Below are 20,698 nucleotides of genomic sequence, written 5' to 3' on the forward strand. Positions count from 1 at the left end.
CACCTACCACAATGAGATCTTGGTCCATGATCAGGTCTCTGCAGCACTGTGGTAGTACAAATAATTTATAATAGTCTGCTATCACTCTGCCTTGTCCTAACTGTTTTTCTCAACAAATAGAAAAGGGTTATTTTTTTAAAGCTAGTGTTCAGTAACCAAAAGCACTCTCATGATGGCATACCTTACATATTGACATGTGAGGATGGAGAAAACACCTTTCAAGAGATTAATTTTATAGTAACTGTGAGCACAGCCTTTAAATGGCTAGAATGGCTCACTTTCACAAAATGTGGCAACTGGATATACTACCTCTTTCCTACACAGCCTTCTTATGAACTAGTGGATTTGAAACTTAAATAAAACATGCCCCCCAAAATAAAACCACTGTATATTAACAAGAAAAATACAAGTACAATAGTGCTCACTTTTGAAAGAAAACTAGGTCTGCTTCTGATTCTTGCAGCAGGACTGTTATCCTCAGTGAAAAGCCTCTTCCCCACTAGGGTCAGAATTCACCAAATCTCTTTTCCCCAAAGATTAAACCTGAAAAGGATATAAATATTACACAGAGAAGGGTGAAAATGATACTGCAGTGTGTATGACACCATGCAATAGTTAAATAGGACTGCAGAGAAGACCTGACACAGACTTGTTGGATTATAACAGCATAGTTTACTGTATATGTAAAGCATCCAGTTTAATTATAGGGATTTGTGTAATCATCTCTTATGTGGTCACAGCAGACATAAAGCCCTCCTTGAAACTGGTGAACAAGTATATATATTTTATCTGGGTTTTTTGGGTAAGGTTTGACATACTTGATCAGTGAACAAAATTGATTCCCTAATCAGAATCTGTGTTAGGATATCCAGTTACAGATGTGTGCAGCTCTCTCCCAGTATGCATCTTTGATTCATGTGCTAATTGTGTAGGTCCTTTGGGGGAATACAGCAGGGAAGCAGTGTACTTCCTGATTAATGCTAGGGAAGAGACATGCAGTGCTCAGTGGATAGCAGTTAAGCATCTCTAGTCCCAGCTGAGAATATGGTTCCATTATCTCCCAGCTGCATAGACAATCCATAAGGGCCTGTTCTGCCTGGCTGATCAGCGTGGTGGAAGGAGTGACTTGCTGAGAGCTGAAATCTTTATTTGATTTGCTGTAAAATGTAAAAGAAACTGGGACATTTTACTTTACAGTTCTGTAAGTACCAGTTTTTCCTCTAAAGCTGCATGTGAATGTGACTTTGCCCAATGCATTTGATTTTCTATTCCACTGCTCTTTGTTGAATCTAACTGGTGAGATGGGTATAATCTGTTTAGAGCTTGCAGTTTTCTTTGGCTCCTTTATACAGGCATGTAATTGATTCATTTAGTTGTCTTTTTTTCCCAAATGCTTTTTATGAACATTAAAGATCTCGCTTCATAGGTAGTATTGTGTTGTTTCAAAGGCTCGTGTGAGACATCTTAAAGCAGGCATTTTAGTCTTTTACAGTTTTTCTATACATATCATAGACAAAAGTATGACCAAAAATTATTTAGCTGAAACAGGTGTTTGTATTCTGTATTGTAATGTAGAAAATACTTGTTGACAAAATAGTTCATTCAAGCTGCCAGCTTTCTGTCTTCCCCATAAATGCGGTATGGGAAAAGAGACGTGAAGTGTTCAGTGACTTGCAAAGCGCTTTAAAACTTTCTTTTTAAAATATACATGCATATGTATAATGGAATGCCTGTGATATTGATTAATTTCACTTAAATGTTGAGGACTAAGTTAAAATGTAAGACAAGCATATGCTATATACAGTAAGAATCTCATTTTGTTTGCAAGGCATATTCTGAACGCAGATTTGACTAACTGAAATTTGGAGTCAATGTTTTATTTATTTTTAGAAAAAGATGCAATATATCAACATGCTTTATATAGCCCTGATTACTGTAATATCTAAGCAGCTATCATGTTAATATGTCATTCACAAAGATGCATTAATCTAGCACTAAACTTGGAGAAGTAATAAGTTTTTGCAGTGAATTGCAAATTATAAGTGACAGCAGTGGCATTAAAATTAATATCAGTATTAATATTATTTTTTTTCTGGCTTTCATGGGCTTTGTCTTCCAGTTCTATACATTTATGTAACATGTGGCTTTACATACAATGCCCTTGGACTACTTGTGCTGTATGTCAAGCCCTGGAACAGATTAAAGTAATTCAAAATTGTTCTGATTTGAAGGGTAGAATAATCAGACAAGCTGAATGAAATCCGGTGGTGCAGAAGGTACATAAGGAGTGCAAATATTTTTTTTTCCTGTATAGGCAATAAGTCTCAAAGCTGAGAAAACCACAGGCTGTGAAGTATGAAAGTGTCTTGCTGGTGAGGACAGAGTATGTTCTCATTAGACTTGGTTAAGGGGAACAGCACAAGAAAGAGTAGAGTCACAATAGATGGCTACCTGCGGTAGTACAGATATTCTCCGATCCTAGAGATCCAGGGAGAAAATAAGGAAAATAGCATCTCCTCTTACTAAATGTTATAGAGAATGAATACAGTATTTCCATGTGCTGTCCATATGCTGGGATTTTAGTGTGGAGGTTTCTGCTTCCATGGAAAAGGGTAAGTCTGAATTAAGTATTACAGAAAACATGCTTAAGGTTAATTGTTCTCAGCAACTGCCTCTTAAGCACTTTTTTTTCCATAATTGAAAGAAGAACGTGTCCTCATTTCAAAATAGAAGGCATCTCCAGTGAGCCCTGCTGTAGAAAGAGCTACATGGGTATTATGATAATTTGTTTCTTTAGTAATGGTGTTATTTCAGCATTTCTGTGATGATTATGAGCACATGCAGCATGAAATGTGATATTGCTTTAATATGCGTTAGCTAAACCAATGTACTTAGTTATCTGTCAGCCTTTTGCAAATATGTATGTTTTCATAAAAATGAGAGCTATCATTTTCATTTGTCTCAGGTTTTTACACTGGGAGATTTGTTTGCTCGAACTTGACATCCTAGTCAAACTTCCCTAGCACATTAAAAGTTTACTGTTTTGTGACTATACAGCATGATATCTCCAAAGATTTTGTGTTTTTTTTTTTCATAGCTGTTATTTAGTTTTCAGTTTAGTTTAAACTGAGAACTAAGATGTGGAGGAGAGTACGAGTTATGTGGGAATGTTCACTATTCTTACTTAGCCTCAAGACACAGATATTTTGAATATTAGTGAGCAGTGTTTGCGCTTACTGATTTTTGTAATGTTTCTAATAATTTTGAGAGATTTGAAAATTTAAGCGTCTGTCTGCAACTGTGATGGAGTAGTCAGAAGCAGCTATGCAAAATATCCCAAAAAGGAGCAGAAATATGTACTCGTGGAAGGCAAAAGTTGAATTACGGACCACTGTGCAGTTTGTTGCATAGTGCTAGCACACCTTGTGGGCAGGTGTGAACTTGAAACAAAGGGTTTTGATCTCGATCCAAATTTGCTTAAAAATGTATAAGAGGGAATTAAAAGAAAACTGAAATGCCAGCAATGCGGCAGAACAACACCCCAGCAATTATTATTGTCCATACTGAGTAATCAAGTGGGGGAGTGGTTTTACTGGTCTTGCAAATAATAATGTTTAAGCTTACAGCCCTGGGTCAGCAAGATACTTAAACATGTGTGTGGTTTTTAAGCACATGGGATGAAGTCAGTGAGACTCCTTATGTGCTTAATGTTAAGTTTGTGGTTAAGCACTTGGTTGAATCAGGGCCTTGTATAGAACTTTCCGTATGAAATTCTCAAAGTGCTCCACAAACTAATGAAATAAGCCTCACAAGGCACCTGTGCCCTGGCTCAGCGTTATCATCACTCTTCTACAGAAGTGGAAATTGAGGCACAGACTCACTTGGCAGAGACTTGCTCAAGGTCACAATACAGCAAGTCTGTGATGCAACCAAAAGTGTAAACCTTTGCACCCAGTTTCTAGTCTCCTGTTCTAACTACTGGTCACTTCTGATGTACAAAAACCAAACCAAACCACTTGTTGTAAGGATTAGGAACAGTGCTTGTTACTTTGATCACTTGCATTGTTAGTGTTCTCCACAGCATTAATTAATTAATTAATTTCCATATAAAACAAAAGAAACTTTAAAAAAACACTGTACTGTCATTACCCATTTGTTTCTCAGAAGTGGAGTTGTACATGGGGAATTTTATTTCTTTAATATTAAGCTATTGACATGACAAAATTAGGTCAATGCAAATTATTTCCGAAAAATGGGAACGTAACACGATTTGTTGCATATTACAATATCTAACCCAGTAGAAGTTTTAATTCTGAAGCAACTCAGATGAGCTAATGTTGCTGCTCCCTCCACCCCCTTACTGCCGCCTCACCCCGGAAAATAATAATCCTGGGAAATACTTATGATGCATTGATTATGGCTTTATAGTAAGTACTTTCAAACCTGTGGTTCTTATAGGACCCTACTTTAAACATATAGTTACTGACCTCCAATTGTTACTTCATCACATGAGGATATTTTAAAATGAGCATTTGTTAAGTAACTGCAAGAAGATCAGATTACTATGATTTAGTATTCCACAGGCTAATTTGTTGAATGAATGAAAGAAAGAGAAAGAAAGCTAGTGGAGAGTGTAAATTTGTGCCTGTACTTTACACACAAATGGCGACAAGAAATTATTTAATGAACACTTCTTTAAGAGCTGATGGACACTGATTCTCACTAACATTCAATGCTTGTATGCTGATGAGGAGGAATATATGTAAAATAAAACAGAACAATGGAGTATTTTCTGGATGCTATGAGTGCACGGCATACAACTGTATGTAAATGTGCACAAACTTCTTGAGAGTTAATGGCATTATTTCAGGTTTGCTGTGCTATACTTTAGGAATTCTAAATTCACCTCTTATTAAAGTTATATAGTGTAACATATTGAAGCAGGAAATAGTTAATTTTTTATGAGATCAATGCAATATGTGAAAATTATTTGCTTTTGGTTTCCCAAGTATCAGTATGCTTGAGAAAGCAGCGATGCAAGATTATCTATACAGGTTTTGTCATTGCATTCTTGCTCTCCATCCAGGAAATGAATTTCCATATTAAAGTATAATATACTCTTATCCACATAGTCTCTCTCTTATGCAGAATAGAATGATGACAGACAGGATTTCTTTACACTGTTAATTCTTTAGCTGCAGTCTTATCTGTTTTCTTCAATGGCATCATTCATTTGGGTTAAACCAATGAATGAAAAGATTTTGGAAACACAGTTCAATATTGGTTAGTTAATGGTTCCAATGGTGTACCAGACAGTTTTATTGTATTGTATGAGAAAACTATAAATGATAGATAAGACATGGCTGTATTTACGCAAGGACCCTTCCGTTAGAGTCCTTTTTTTTCCCTATTATTAAACGGTACATGTTCTCAAGGAGGGACTATAGTAGTAGTTTTGTATATAAAGTAAAACAGGAGTAGCTTGTTTTTCAGCAAGGGAAAGCCAATGATTTAATATTAAGAGGAAAGCATCAGAAGAACTGCAAAGAAATAAAATATATCTTATGGCAATATATAGAATGCAGTGCTGTAGATTTTAGAGGAGATGGCAGAATTTACAGAAGCTGACTATCCCAGGCAGTTGGCAGAAGGGACTAAAGAAGACAGATTTAAGGCTTGCCAGAAGGAAACCCTATATCAGTGGGTAGATTCAAGTGCCCTGCAAAGGAAATGTAAATAAGGCAGTAGAATCTGAGAGTTCTGTGGTCAAATGATATGCACAGAAACAGCTTCAATCCGAGGAGGGAAGATGTGGTGTGTATGGAAAAATATCAAATATAAGACCACTGGGACAAATTCAGAAACAGCTGCCGCCTGCATTGGTAAGTTACCGTGTAAATGATTATGAAATTTGAATAGCTCGTAGTGAGATGTTTAAAAATATTGTTTCCTTTAGCTGCTTTTTGATACCTAAACATGTTAATAAAATTACTTTTAAAAAGATTTAAAAAAATAAAAACTACTACTCTGTGGGAAGTGGTTACGGTGATACTAGAAGTGCCCTAGGATTCTGCTTTAGAAACACAGAATCTCCCTGCAAGGTTATGTGAATGTGGTTGCCTGATAGGTGTTACTAAGCAGTTTTCAGTGTTGCAATGTTGTAGCCATGTCAATCCCAGTATATTAGGGGAGACAAAGTAGGGTAATATCTTTTATTGGACCAACTTCTGTACATTTCCCAGACCAGAAGAAGAGCTCTGTGTAAGCTCGAAAGCTTGTCTCTCTCACCAACAGAAGTTGGTCCAATAATAGGTATTACCTCATCCACCGTGTCTCACTAAATAATAGGAAATTTGTACATATAAAGTACACTTTCTAGTCTTGGGAGCATAGTATTGTGAATGAGTGATTCAAACTGAAGTGTGTGTGTGTGTATGTGTAATTATACCACAAATATGGAAAATGTGTTAGTTAACAAAAAGCCATTTTCTAAACCATTTGTATTGCCTTCGCTGAGTCTGAGAATTGAAACCATAGCAATGTATCTAGGTGCTATAGACATTTAGTAAAATGTTGTTTGCCTTGTGGACATATTATTAATGAACGAGGTCAGTCATTAGGCACAGTAATTTGAAAGTGGTTTCTTGTTCTGCTTCTTTGGATTTTTGTACGTTCAGGCACCTTTTTAGAGTAGAAGAGCCACTTGCACAGAATAATTTCATGACACTAAAAGAAATCCTTAGGATGGCTCTCAGAACAGAGTAAATATTGTGATCAAATATGGTTTCTAGGGAGTGTAAATGATGTATGTTGCAAAAGCAGATTCTGTAATTCGAAGTTTTCTATTTGTCTTCTTCAGCTATTGATATATTTATGGAGTGGGAAGATGCAATGGCTAAGAGATACTCCTGGGTCCCGAACACTCCCTGCCCTGGTAATACGCCCTTTGGGAAAACTTATTTACTACTGTAGCCTCTCTTAAATTATTGCGTTTCTTGTTGAAACTATGTAGAATACAGTGCACTTAAAAATTACATATGTTAGATAACTCTATAGCTACACTTGTATGAGAGAGAGTGCTATTTCACTATTTTACAGTAAATGTAGGCAAACTATTGAGGATAATATTTAGCAAAATGTTCTATTTTGAAGGTTAATGCTTCCCTGCAAATTAGAAAACTTGTGTAAAGGTACAAACACAGTATTTTTTTTATCTTGGGAAGTTGCCGTGTAGATGGAGTAATATGTTAAATATGTAATGAAAGAGGTGTACAAATCTAGATTTTTCTCCAAGTAGATTGACTTCAACATATCTCACAATATCCTCTTTATATGCTTAATAAGATGGAATTAGTATCCTACTTGAAGGACTAGATAAAGACTAGAGACAGTTCTCTGACTTCTTTTTTTCAAGTAAAAGGAAGCAGCTGCAATTAATGAAGAGCTAGTAGATCATCCCACATCTGTCAGGGTGTATTCACCCAACAGAGTTAAGAAATGACATTAAAGATTAGTGAGGGAAAGTAGGATAGTTGCTAAATTGAGCAGAATAGGCAGCATTGCACTGTACTAATAATAGAAATACTGTAATAATTGTAATCTCTGCGAGATGTATAGTTTTAGAAAGAAAAGCAACGTAGAATAACAGCAGGTAATTTGTCTCATAATCCTATATTGGGCTATGCTAAACTTTTCCTGTGTGAGGTCGAAAATTATGAACCTAAATGTGGGAATCAGCAAATACTGGTAATGTGTTGGCATAACAAACATAGGAGAATAGACTTGTACATTCATTAAAGCCAATTGCATTTTCTGATGGGCAAACAAAACCTCCTTCTCTTTTAACATGATTGTAAAGTCTGGGCTAGCTGGGTTTCTGGCTGATTTACTAAATTTTCAAGATAGTTTTACAAAGCTGAGTTTTATTAGAGATGGGCCTAAACTGTTAAGTTCAGCTCTGGGTCCACACTTCCCCAAGGTTCGAGGGTGTTTAGATCTAGGATTTCAGCTCAGACATCTAGGCAGTTTATGCATTTTGGATTTGCTGCAAAAATGAATTGCTGGGGAAATCTGAAGAAAAGAGTTTGTGAAAACTCAAGGTTTAATATCACGTTCGACCAAAGTCCCATTTTCAAAAGTGACTTCAGCACTTAGAAGCCTTATTCCTATGCACTTTCAATGACATGTAAACTACTACCTGCCTAATGGCCAGATTTTTAAAGGTATTTAGGTGTCAAAAGATGCAGATAGGCTTTAGTGGCTTTTCAAAGTCACTTAGATGCCTAACTCCCATTGATTTCTATTTGTGTAAGGTACCTGTTCGCTTTTGGAAACCCCACTAGATGTTCATGTACATCTTTAGGTGTCTAAATACCTTTACTAATCTGGCCCTAAGACTCTTGAAAATGGGACTTGGAAGCCTAAACCAGTTAGGTACTTTTGGAAATGTTACCCAGAATCTTTGATTGTATATTTATTTATTGGCCTTATGGAGTGAAGTGTTTCAGTGAGTCTTATGAGTCAATTTCTTTCATTTATGACATCTCTTGTTTTACTTTTAGGATGAAGTTTAGCTCCACTGTTTCTCTAGCTAAGTTTGTTGGCATGAACTATGTTTCTGTGCAGAAAAAAAGTTCAGAGGCTACAGTATTATTGGTATTGCCTTTGTGGTTGTTGCTTTTGCCAATCACAGTGGTTCTGGGGTTTCCCAGCACAAGCCTAGGCAGGAAATACATTAGTTTCTCCAGTAATTCTATAGTTCCTTCTCCTGGAGGTCTGCTAACCGCTAGTGGGAGTTGTGCTTGCAGGGAGGGGACAAGGTAGGGATGCTATAGGTAGCAATCTGTGGTCTTGGGATTGTATTATCCTTCATTTTTTGATGATAGCTATCACTTTACTGAAGACAAGTTGCCGGCTCACTGGTCAGTGTGTCTCCACTGCCGGGGCACTATGCTGGTTAAAAAGTAGTAAGGCTGATAAGCACTAACGGATATGGGCTATTCTATTTCCAGGTCAACCAACAACAAAAAAATTAATACTAAACATACACTATAATCACCTTGATGCATATTTTATTCCACAACTCTTTTTTGTTTCACCACTTCCTGAATTGTTTGAACTGCGTAGGTTGAAGTCCTGCATGAGATTTGAGCTAGCCGTTGAAAATGATTTGTAGTGGACAGCTTTCTTTTTGCAATGTCCAGAGATCCAAGATTCATGTACGATTAATTGTGTTGGAAGGTGCTTGTGTTTCTTCTAGCGGTAGAAAAGTGGGGTTTGGTATCTTTATATAGAATGTACCTCAGAATTCTCACTAGAAAATCCCAAATTTTCACTGTCAAGGCTATTATTAGCAGTTCCCAGGATACAACATGTTGATATTGGCAGCTTTGTTTAACGCAGAAGGGACTTGAGTGACGGAGTAGTCCCTGATATTAAAAGACTAGGTCACTGTAAAATACATATTTGTTACATATTATGTCTCTAATATTGTGGTCTTAAGGGACATGGGGATGGTAGGTAGATTCTGATTCCCTAACTCACAGTAAAAAGAAACATTGCACTCCACAAATAGTCCCATTGAAATCTGTGGGATAACTCATGGGGTAAGGTGCTATTACATGAGAGCAAGGCTGTCAGAATCTGCCTGTAAATGTGCACCTGCGATTTTTTGTTCATGATCAGTTGTGGGCTCTTAAGTATTCAGACTTAATTTTGCCCTCAGCTATGGAAACTAAGACCACATTTTCACGATCATCTGTGCCTACCTGATTGGAGTTTCCATTTGCTGACACATTCTAGGTTTTGTGGGCATATTCAGGGGTGATTACAGATTTTAAGTATAAATAGAATACACTTAATGAACCATTTTGAAAAAATTAAACAAACAAGACAAAACCTTATGTGACAGGTAAAATTACAATGTTTATAATGTTACCAAAATTGGTTTCTATCTATATAGGGTCATATCCTCAGCTGGTATCAAATGGGATAGTCCATTTAAATCAAATGAGCTATGTCATTTTACACCAGCTGAGGGTCTGACCCAGATTCTTTAGAACAAAAACGTATCTCCTAACTGTTTCTTAGTAGCCTGGAAACTCCTTTTATGCTAAGTGGCAGATTGCGTGGTATCAAATTGATATAGTATTTTAAAGTTAAAGATCTATACGCAGAGTGTTAGCAAGGTTGTTGCATTTTCCACAGAGACACTAACAAATGATGCAGTCTTAAATATCAATTGATTTAGAATATCTTTTAACCTTACATCAATATTAGGGCTTAGTATAACTCTTCCACAAGAAATCTACGATGTGATCTTTGTACGTCGTGTTAGAGTGCATCTTACATACATCCTATGTTGTGTTAAATATAATCTCTTTAATAAATTATCAGACATTTTTATCCATTTGATTGTATTGTTGTTTAGATTTTTCTAATCACAAACATATATCTGTGGCATTGGTAACCAAATAGTCAAGCAGCCAGGACTTTAGAAACTTGCTTTTGTATTGTGTTTTGCAATCTTTGCAGTATCTTTCCACCAGCCATGCCTCCAGTGCTATCTTTAAAAAACTATGTTCTTCTCAATTCTCGCCAAGCTATGCCAGTTTCTATACCCAGGTCAAGATTTTCAAACTAGATTAGTGATTTTGGGTCCGCAATTTGGCATACCTTATTTTCAGAAAGTGCTGAGCATCTCCCCTCTGAAAATTAGCATCCTGGAAGGTGTGTCAAGTTAGGCACCCAGAATAGCTTAGTCACATCTGAAAATCTTGTCCCAGTTTTTAGGTTCTACTTTTATACTGGGCCTGCACATTCTTGGAGGACACATGTATTATGAAAAATCCACTGTGCCTAGGGATGGGTAAACTCATGCTGAATTTCAAACCCACTCAAACCTTATAGGTTTGAAAGTCTTACTTGATTGTTTTTAGTTTATAGTGCACTTATCAAAGGCTGGTGGGAATGGAAAGAGTAGAGAAGAATCTCTGAGGGGAAAATATAGAGAGACTGATTTTTTTTTCTTTAAAAAAGAGGAGATAGAATGGGGAGAAGAAATGTAATGAAAAATAAATAACAGTAAACATCTCACATATAGTATGTGGCAGTGAAATCTGTGTGATAAATTGTTTTTAATATTCACCTTTGACCACTTCACCTGCACGTTCTCACTAATCCATCTCTTTTGCTACTACAGGGTACTTCCAACATTCTAAACCTATGAAAAGCCTGACACAAATGTGTCAGTCCATCATAGCCCTTTAAAAAAAAATATCACTGGTCTGAGGGCCAATTCAGATAATGTCCTGGACCAATGTCAGAGTTAAAGTCCAATTTCTCTCATTGTATCTGGATTAGAAACAAGAGGATGTTTCCAGCTTTCCCTTGAGTTGTACAGCACTTGATTCTAGGGTGTGAGTTCCCAAAATATCAAACCTTAAACTTATAATAATAATAATAATATACATATATATATATATATACACACACGCGCACACACACACACACTGCATTTTCTATACCACTTTAACATTATGTATGAGTTATTATTTTCCTCTCCTGCAAAGTCTTGTACAGTTGAACCCCATAATAACCAAACTCTGAATGTGGAGAAATCTGACAAATTGTACTAACTCTCTGATTTTTCCCCTGTAAAATATATGGCACGTACAGAAGACAGGATGGTGTGACAGATTTTACTGGCAATCACATAGGCCCTTCCCAAATAACTCACTCAGAGCTTCACCGCTTGTGTGTAACCCTTCCATCTCAAACTCATGCCTGACAAAGAACACAATAACATATTTTGCCATATATGGAGGGCCAAAACAACTAATACATAACATAGATTTCCTTTTAACTAGTTGACCAACCCACTGATTTAAAGTACCGGAGAAAAAAGTGTGCACACTCAAGCAAGTTGGAGCTCTTTTAAACTCACTGGATTGTTAATTGTGATTGTTTTTTTATAAACAAACAAAAAAAACCTCAATTAATGAGCTCTCATGGCTTTTAGGCAGGTTCAGGCTGCCATCACATTTGCTGGAATATTTTTTTAGAGTTATTGTAGGTGGGGAGAACAACTTCTCTTTCTTAGAGACGGAAACAAGAAACTCTGATTTTGGAATTTATTATCTATGCTCTCGGTCTGGAGTGTCTTTTTTTTTCTGAGGAACTTTATTTTCCCTTACACAGTATGTTGTGTGAGGTGACCAGGGTCTGCTAGAAGCTTTACATCCTGTGGCTACCAATAAAAATGTCTATTTTTCTTCTGCGAATTGCATATTTCATTGCTGCTAGTGACAACTCTAGGGATAGAGAGACACTTACTTCTCCCTGCTATAGCGACATGATGACAGCTGCCATGGGAAGAGGAAAAAATAAAGTGATTTTTCAAAGTTCTCCAGATGAAGGTATATTCAGTGCTATAGTTTAAGGGAAGTTGATTCAGGTGACAGATTTTGGAGCACTCAGGGCATATCTCCACTGCAATTAAAAACTTATGGCTGGCCTGTGCCTGTTTGCTCGGCCTAGGGGGCTATTTAATTGCAGTGTATACATTTGGGGCACAATCTAGAGCCCAGGCTTTAGGATCCTGTGAGGTGGGAGAGGCCCTGAGCTCGGACTGCAGCCCAAGTCCAAATGTCTACATCACAACAAAACAGCCCCTTAACCTGAGACTCACAAGCCCGAGTCTGCTGGCATAGGCCAGCTGTGGGTGTCTCCTTGCAGTGTAGACATACCCTTAGTGGTGTGAAGACAAAGGATCCTTTTTGGACCACGCACAGTCCTATGGAATGTGACTTTCTCATCTAATTTATTAAAGGTCATTTTTCACTACCTTCGATTGTTCATGTTGCAATAAAACACTCATCTGACATATGAAAGGGGCTTGTATGAGTCCAGAAGTGTGAGAGAGAGAGAATGTGAAAAAAATGGAGGAGCAGTCCTAAGTCAGCCTTAATTTATGCGGAGCACTGCATGGGATGTCACAAATCTTGGCAGAATTAATGGGGTGTCTTTAAGATAAACGGTTCTTTGTAAAGGTTTCCGAAGAGCAATATTCAACACCAAATATTTTTAGTACCAGGAACTTGTGTTTCCTTTTCTACAGGGAAATGTTTTCACTCTGGTGAGTGTAAGAAAATTCTTCTTCCCATTTCCACCAAGCCTTTCCGCTTCCCCCAACTGGAACAAAATTAATAAGGGTAAGTGAGGTAGAAAGAACTCAAAATCTTGGGAGAGCTCTCCAGAAAGAAAAGTTCTGCAAAGTTCTGCTCCAGTTATTACCAGTGTCCAATGCAATGGTACCAAGTTGTGTTTTTCAGTAGTGCTTAGCACTCTAAAAACTGTTTGCATAGATTGTTCTTGAAAATCATACAGAGAATGCATCTATGCTGCTGCATAAAACAGTGAGAAAAAGAGTGTGTGATCCATGTATGTATCCAAAGAACAATATAAGAATGGAACTGCTCAAAACAGGCTTAAATAAGAACAACATAAAACTTCACCCTAAACTCAAACCAGATTTTTAGACTTGAATGTATTTTTTTAACAACTTGGTTCTGGCTTGGTACAAACATGCTATTGTGAGAATACAAACTGATTAACTTTTTGAAGGTGGGGGTACCATGGATATTAAGAAGCTTTGATTAAAAAGTAACTTTCGATGGTATGGTCTCAATCACAAAAATGGCTTTCTACTTTGTTTATAATTTTCCTCATGATTTCTTTATACAGTCCCAATAAAAATGTGCAGATATTAGCACCCAGCATCACAGTAACGGAAAAGTAATAGAAAAGTTATATATGATGGGAATGACATTGCCTTATCCTAAAGAGATGTCCTTTAGACCCAGATTCTGGCATGCTTACTCATGTTGAGTAGTACATAGCTTCACAGGAAGTCCGATTGATTTCAGTGAGGTGGGCAAAACAGAGTGCACAAGGTAGCGATCTGGGAATAGTGTAAGTTCAAGAAATATGTGCATCTGTCCTAGATGAGTTGTGGTATCCTCATTAGAGGACTTGTTTCATGGATTGGCGCTATCTAATTTTAGCAGCAGAGTTGAATATTTCTCATGACAAGGAGTTTATTTGTTGCTATTTGTGGGCAAGATCACTTGGATTTAGATTAAGCTAAATAAAAGTGGTCTTACTTTCATAAGTGCTGAATTATCCCTGGTTTCCAGGTCATTTGTCATAGATCATCTGAGTCTCTTGAGCTAACAGTTGCTAGTTTAACTGTCATGGGACTGGAGGCAGGACATTTCAATGAGAGGTTCTTGACCATGGAACTCTGTTCAGATCTTGTTCTTTCAGGTAACACTCCAAGACCATTGTCTGGCTACACCAAAAGAAAGACAGGAGACATTTGGCATGGGTTTAATCAAAATGTAACTTTATTATTAGATGTCTGGGACTACCCAGCAGATAGAAGTGTACAGTGCAGATAACTCCATGTTTATTACTGAATTACCTGGGGGTTCTTACCAGTTCCCCATCTTTTTCCCTTCATGTCTCTTCAGCAAATGGATTGCCAGGTTCTTACCATCCACCCCACCTCGTAGGGGGGTTAAGGTTGGCTATACAAATGGGAGGTTGGCTCCCTGCATACCAATCACAGTCGTCCCCAACCTCCCCCCATTTGTTTCTTTAATGAACACCTCTTTTAAGTCCTTTTCCAAGCCATTTATCCGATCACTGTATACCTTTCCTATGGAATACCTGCACTGGACATCCACCACAAGGAGGCACCAGCAATTAGCTTGGCTGACCTGGCCCCCCAAACCCAGTTGGGTTCCCAGACACCTCTTACTGCCCCCTTTTATATTGGCCAAATGGGCTCCAAGGCTTTACAGGGGAACCCTATCCTCCCTGAATAATATGGTGCCCCAGGATGCCCAAATTGCTGAGCTTTTTATGACCTCTAGGTATTTGACCACCCCTGTTAGAATCTGTTGAGCCTTGTCCCCACAGGTGGTGTCACATGGCTCCTAGCCAGACCCTCCGTTAATGCATGTCCGACAACACCGACCTGCATCAAGTCCCTTCTTGTTCTGGGCAGTAATGGAACCCCTTTACACATTCCCATATAGTGGTCTCCAACGTGTGCCACATCATGTCAGTCACTGCAGTGGCATCAGCTGGTCCAATAACATGCTGCTTCTTCCATGCCAACACAGACTTGCCCCGTCACTGGACCGCAGTTGCCAACCCCTAAAGGCCGCTAGAACATCTACTTATGTGCATAAGAAAAATAATCCTGTGCCCACAGATCAACACCACTGCCTCCATGGCCAGTCTTCCAACATTGTTCTGCTTCCACATGGAGCCATGCGGCTGAGATGTGCTGAAGTTCACTCCTGCTTCAGCCTGTTCCGTGTGAAAGAGAGGCTTTAGGTGCAGAGCTGCCCCTTTTAAACCCTGCATTCCTAGGGGATGAGTCAGTGACCATGCTGACCTTTTTGCAGCAGTGTTCATTCCCTTTCTCCCTCCTAGCCATAAAGCACTGTTCCCTTCATTCGGCCAGCCAGCTAATTACCTCCTTGCTTAAAGGTGCAGGGCAGTCATTCGTTCTTCCAGACTGTTCTTCCAAAAAAAACCAAGTTGATGAATTGGATGTCAAAAGGAATTTTGTTAAGAGGGCTTTTGGGGAGAGTCCATTTGTTGACCCTAACTATTATTTTGACATCAACTGTACATGAACCCAAAGCACTAAATACACATTTACCTATAAAATGAAAGCGAAAAACGTTAGTGAAGCTAAAAGATGTTAGATGTCACATGACTCTTCAGGTGTAGACCACATTATATGGTTATTCAATATAAATATATACCTATATCTATATAACTGTCGATCTGTCTCTCTATATAGATGCTTCTGAGCATTTATCCCTTGGGGTGTATATGTGCGCTTTCCTTTTCCCCAGGTTGCTAGGAGATATTTTTCTTACAAGATTTGTCACTATTTTTTATGATCTGAAAATGGAATTGGAAGAATTGACTTTCTGTCTATGATGTTTGAAGGAATATTGAAAAGAGGAATTGTTAATGATTTGGTCCTCAAAATACCATAGTAAATTAATTTGAGGGTGTTTTGGTCTGTATTTTTTTTTTTAAATGTTGGATGAGATGAAAAAATATTTGGCCAATCTGTGTTATTTCTGCACTGTGAAATAATTCCTTCTCCTGTACATCTATACTGGGGTGATTTCATTTTGAATTCCAACAGTTTGATTAATATTTGCTCAATTCACATGTAGGAAGGCAAATCAAGTGAGCTTCAAAATGTAATAATGTATTGCTGTAATAACCTTAGTCCCAGATTTGGACCTTAGCGTCCAAAATATGGGGGTTAGCATGAAAACCTCCAAGCTTAGTTACCAGCTTGGACCTGGTACCTGCTGCCACCACCCAAAAAATTAGAGTGTTTTGGGGCACTCTGGTCCCCCTGAAAAACCTTCCCTGGGGACCCCAAGACCCAAATCCCTTGAGTCTCACAACAAAGGGAAATAATCCTTTTTCCCTTCCCCCCTCCAGGTGCTCCTGGAGAGATACACAGACACAAGCTCTGTGAACCCAAACAGAGTGAATCTCCCTCTCTGTTCCCAATCCTGGAAACAAAAAGTACTTTCCTATTCCCCCAGAGGGAATGCAAGGTCAGGCTAGCAATCCAACACACAAATCTCCCCTTGATTTCTTCCTCCCACCAATTCCCTGGTGAGTACAGACTCAATTTCCCTGAAGTAAAGAAAAACTCCAACAGGTCTTAAAAGAAAGCTTTATATAAAAAGAAAGAAAAATAAGTACAAATGTTCTCTCTGTATTAAAGGATACAACACAGGGTCAATTGCTTAAAAGAATATTGAATAAACAGCCTTATTCCAAAAGAATACAAATCAAAGCCCTCCAGCACTTATATTCATGCAAATACCAAAGAAAAGAAACCATAGAACTTACTATCTGATCTCTTTGTCCTTACACTTAGAAACAGAAGACTAGAAAGTAGAACTACTTCTCCAAAGCTCAGAGCAAGCAGGCAGGCAGACAAAAGGAAAAAAAGACAAAGACACAGACACTCAATTCCCTCCACCCAAAGTTGAAAAAATCCAGTTTCCTGATTGGTCCTCTGGTCAGGTGCTTCAGGTGAAAGAGACATTAACCCTTAGCTATCTGTTTATGACAATTGCAGAAGAACTACCTCGAGTTTCATCCATAGTCTTTCATGACACTTCTCTTAGGAAAAAGTGATACATTATCCCGTTCGGAGCAAAATTCTGACTGACTGGGCCCTTCGGTCCTTTGGATTCACAGATTCTACTCTCCCTCTCTGCTACCTGATGGGAATTCCAACGGTGATGGCTTGCATCTTTTGGGGAATATAACCACAGACTCAGAATGGGCCTTCAAAATGTATGCCTGTGCATTTCATGTTTTGGCATGTAGCAGTACTGGCAGAGTATGCAGGGGGGCTTGGTTTGCCAAAGTGCAAGCACACATTAATGATACTTTCATAATGGTGTCTATGTATGCTGGTTTGGGGGATGATCTGGCTCAGTGCTAGCATTTATTACTTGCTCTGAGTTTCGCCGTTTCTGTGTTTATTTGTCCAATAAATTTAAAAAGTTTTGCTTGTAAGTGGATGTGGCCGCCTATAGTGCCCCTGCTGGACAAATGTTGCGCTGCAAGGGCTCCCTGCACTGGTTTCCCTTCCTGAGGTGGGTTTCCTCAGCTCTCCATGCACCAGTCAGTTCTGGAGAGGTGTCTTAACTCTCCAGCCAAGTCACAAAACAAGAAGTCTAAACTAAAAAGTCCTAATAAACGAAAAAAGTTCTTCTGCCCTTTGGGGCTTATCTTCAGGCTATGCTCTGGGCCCTATTCCTAGCCCCCTTCTGTGCTACCTTTGAGAGTCTCTTTCTCTGGTTTGGGCTGAAGTGCTGGCCCCAGGCTGGTTCCCCTTTCCTCTCTGAACCCTGGCCCAGTACCTTCCACAGTAGCCTACCTGCCTGCTCTCTGTGACTCCAACTACCAGACCAATCCCACTGTCAGTCCTTTTATAAGGCCCAGGTATCCATTAAGCTACCATCTGACTCTCCTTAGTCCTTCCCTCTTGGGCTGGAAGCAGCTGCTTAAGTCACAGGTATGGCTGGCCCCATCTCCCCTTAAAGAGGCCAGTCACCCTATGACACTGCTGCATTGATTGGAAGCTGAGAACTGCTAGGTGAGTTTCAGGTTCTTTCAATTGTAAAAGGCACAGTGCAACTCAGAGTGAGAGCTCCTGCAAAAGAAACCAGAAAAATCTGGTAAGCATTTACCCATCTCTAACACTGACACACTTCAGCCCATGTGATTATCACTGAACAGAGTTGCCTGCTGTGAGTTCACTGTCATTTTCATTCTCGTGTGCAGTGACTTTAAAAAAAAAAAAAGATTCGTCCTTATACCTTTGTAGCCTTATGCCAGTTCTGTTCCTTTGCCATCTGTCTCTGAATGCTTTTCGGTGAGGCCCCATATCCTCCCTCACTCTTCCACTGCAGAAATTGAACACAGCATATCTGCAATACATATAGCATCTCTCTCACATGCGTTCTCTGAAAACCCTGAATCTTATCCCAGCTTACTTCCTGCTGCCCAGTGCCTGGCTCATGTAACACCTCTGATCTGGCTATGTTACAAGCATCATCTTTATTGAAATATTTATCTTACTCCTAGATTATTTGAGTTTTCTGGTTCTCTTCTAGTAATACTTTGAGTTGCCTCTGAAGAAATAGTATAGCCATGAAATATTGGGTGGGGGGTTGTTATGGGAGTGCCTTTGGATGCTGCTTTAATTTGATAAAAAGTGGATATTAAAGATGCTTATTTAATTTAAGTGTAGGGTTTACCATCTCTATGTGTTTGGTCTGTTGACTCTCTGTCTGTATATTATCTGCACACACAACACCAGTTTATCTGACAGACTGTGATTTATCTCATGGGAATATTTTTTTCCCACTAAATGCAAATAATATAACTGTTTGCACTGTGGGGCTGATCCAAATGGTTTTCTATTAACATCAGTAGTCTTTGGATCAAGCCTTAAAATGAGTTACTCCTACCACCATTCGTGCTACAAGGTATAGTTACTTATGGTGGTTGTAACTATTTTAATAGGAGAGAAATTAAAATACTATCACTGTGATTTTAAATAGCTAGATTGAAGTTTATTATATGCAGTAAATTCTTATCTGGCTACTCAGAAGATCACTTTAATGTTATAGAATGAAAAAGCAAGAAATACAAAGAAATAAAGATAATCAGAATTACAGCCCCCATAAGTGAAATGAATTCCCCTAAAGTGGATTCCCAAGCCTTCTCCTTTAGCCTTAGCTCTCTTTCATTTTAGAGCCTCTTCTTCCAATTGTAAAGGGCACTTTTTGTTTCTTGTGTCACGGCTTCCAACACCCACACTCTCTCATTCATTCCCTTCCTCCCTCTCCCACCAAATGTGTATTTTTATCTCGGGTCCAAGGTCTCCTTCTGTCTCCCACAGGTTTCTGTTTTGCTTCTAGGTTTCTCTCTGTGTCTGCACTTCCTGCTTCATGTGCTTATTCCTGTCTTCCCTAATATTGATTCTTGTCCATGCTGCCCAGTCACTCTTAATGATTTTTGACATATTTAAGGGAGGAGTGCTTCCTTGTGCACTCTACTCTGATTCTCCCCTGGCAGGATACAAGTAACTCCCATCACAGTCAATGAGTTATAGCTGTATCCTGCAAGGGGCCCACCTGAAGAATCCTTTTGCATTTAGCCTGATCCATCTCTGGTTTCATAGCTGATGTGCCCTACTAAGAGTATTCTGTATGAAGAATTTCATTAACGAATGCATTGAAAAATCTTCCCATTTGATTATATTGAAACTTTTGACCTTTCCAGCTGAAGACTTGTCCTCCAGTGAGCTCAAGAAATTATTCACCTCTCAGAGACTGTTTTAGAAGGGATTATATAACCAAAGTAAAAACATACTCGAGGCATGCGGTGACGCTACTGAGGTCAGGCATTAAGAACATTCTGTCTTTTTCATGCTGCAAAACCAAGAACAGAACCATGAGCTGTTAAAAAGTCTTACTGTATTGCTTGCCTTTATTCTTGCTATTGTGATAATTTTTGGAAAGATTAAAGCCAGATCCTCAGTTGATGTGAGTTGCGCTACACTGATTTACACGAGTGGAACATCTGGCCCTGAGACTTTAAGGTGATTCAGGTCAATGAGTTTCAGACCTACAAAGATGAAGTGGGTGAAATGATTAGTCAAATGTATCTTTTCGTCCCCTTTTTTAATTCTTAATTCTCTGGCTCCAAGCTTGAGGTTTGAGTCCGTTACCTAAACTCATTATTATACTTCTCTGATGAGTTGGTATTTGAAATCTTAAGGCTTTTTATTTTTTAAATTAAGTAGTTTTAAAACATTTAGTTGTTAAAACAATAAGGAATTCTGTCAAATGTTGAAAATATTCAATCTGGGTTAACAAATATATCTACAGAGGATGAGCAACAGAAACTGTTGACCATGTCCGGAATTGAATTGGTATTTATGGCCTGTAGATAAAGAACAGATGAATGCTGAAAGGTTAAAAATTAGCACTCATAGATTATATTAAACCAGAACTTTGATGGGCAATAGAGAGGAGAATTTCTACTACATCAGATATGT

General features: G+C 38.4%; 1 protein-coding gene across 3 annotated transcripts in view; it reads left to right on the forward strand.

Moving 5' to 3' along the window:
* Nucleotides 1–5,797: 5,797 nt before the first annotated feature.
* The window catches only part of LOC127053147 (contactin-4), a 369,811-nt gene continuing 354,910 nt past the window's right edge, over nucleotides 5,798–20,698 (forward strand). For all 3 annotated transcript variants that reach the window (XM_050957313.1, XM_050957314.1, XM_050957315.1), the window contains exon 1: nucleotides 5,798–5,882. The gene's annotated coding sequence lies outside the window, so the exon portion shown is untranslated. The remainder of the gene's footprint in view (nucleotides 5,883–20,698) is intronic.

The sequence above is a fragment of the Gopherus flavomarginatus genome, chromosome 6 (assembly GCF_025201925.1).
Source record: "Gopherus flavomarginatus isolate rGopFla2 chromosome 6, rGopFla2.mat.asm, whole genome shotgun sequence".
Taxonomy (NCBI): domain Eukaryota; kingdom Metazoa; phylum Chordata; order Testudines; family Testudinidae; genus Gopherus; species Gopherus flavomarginatus.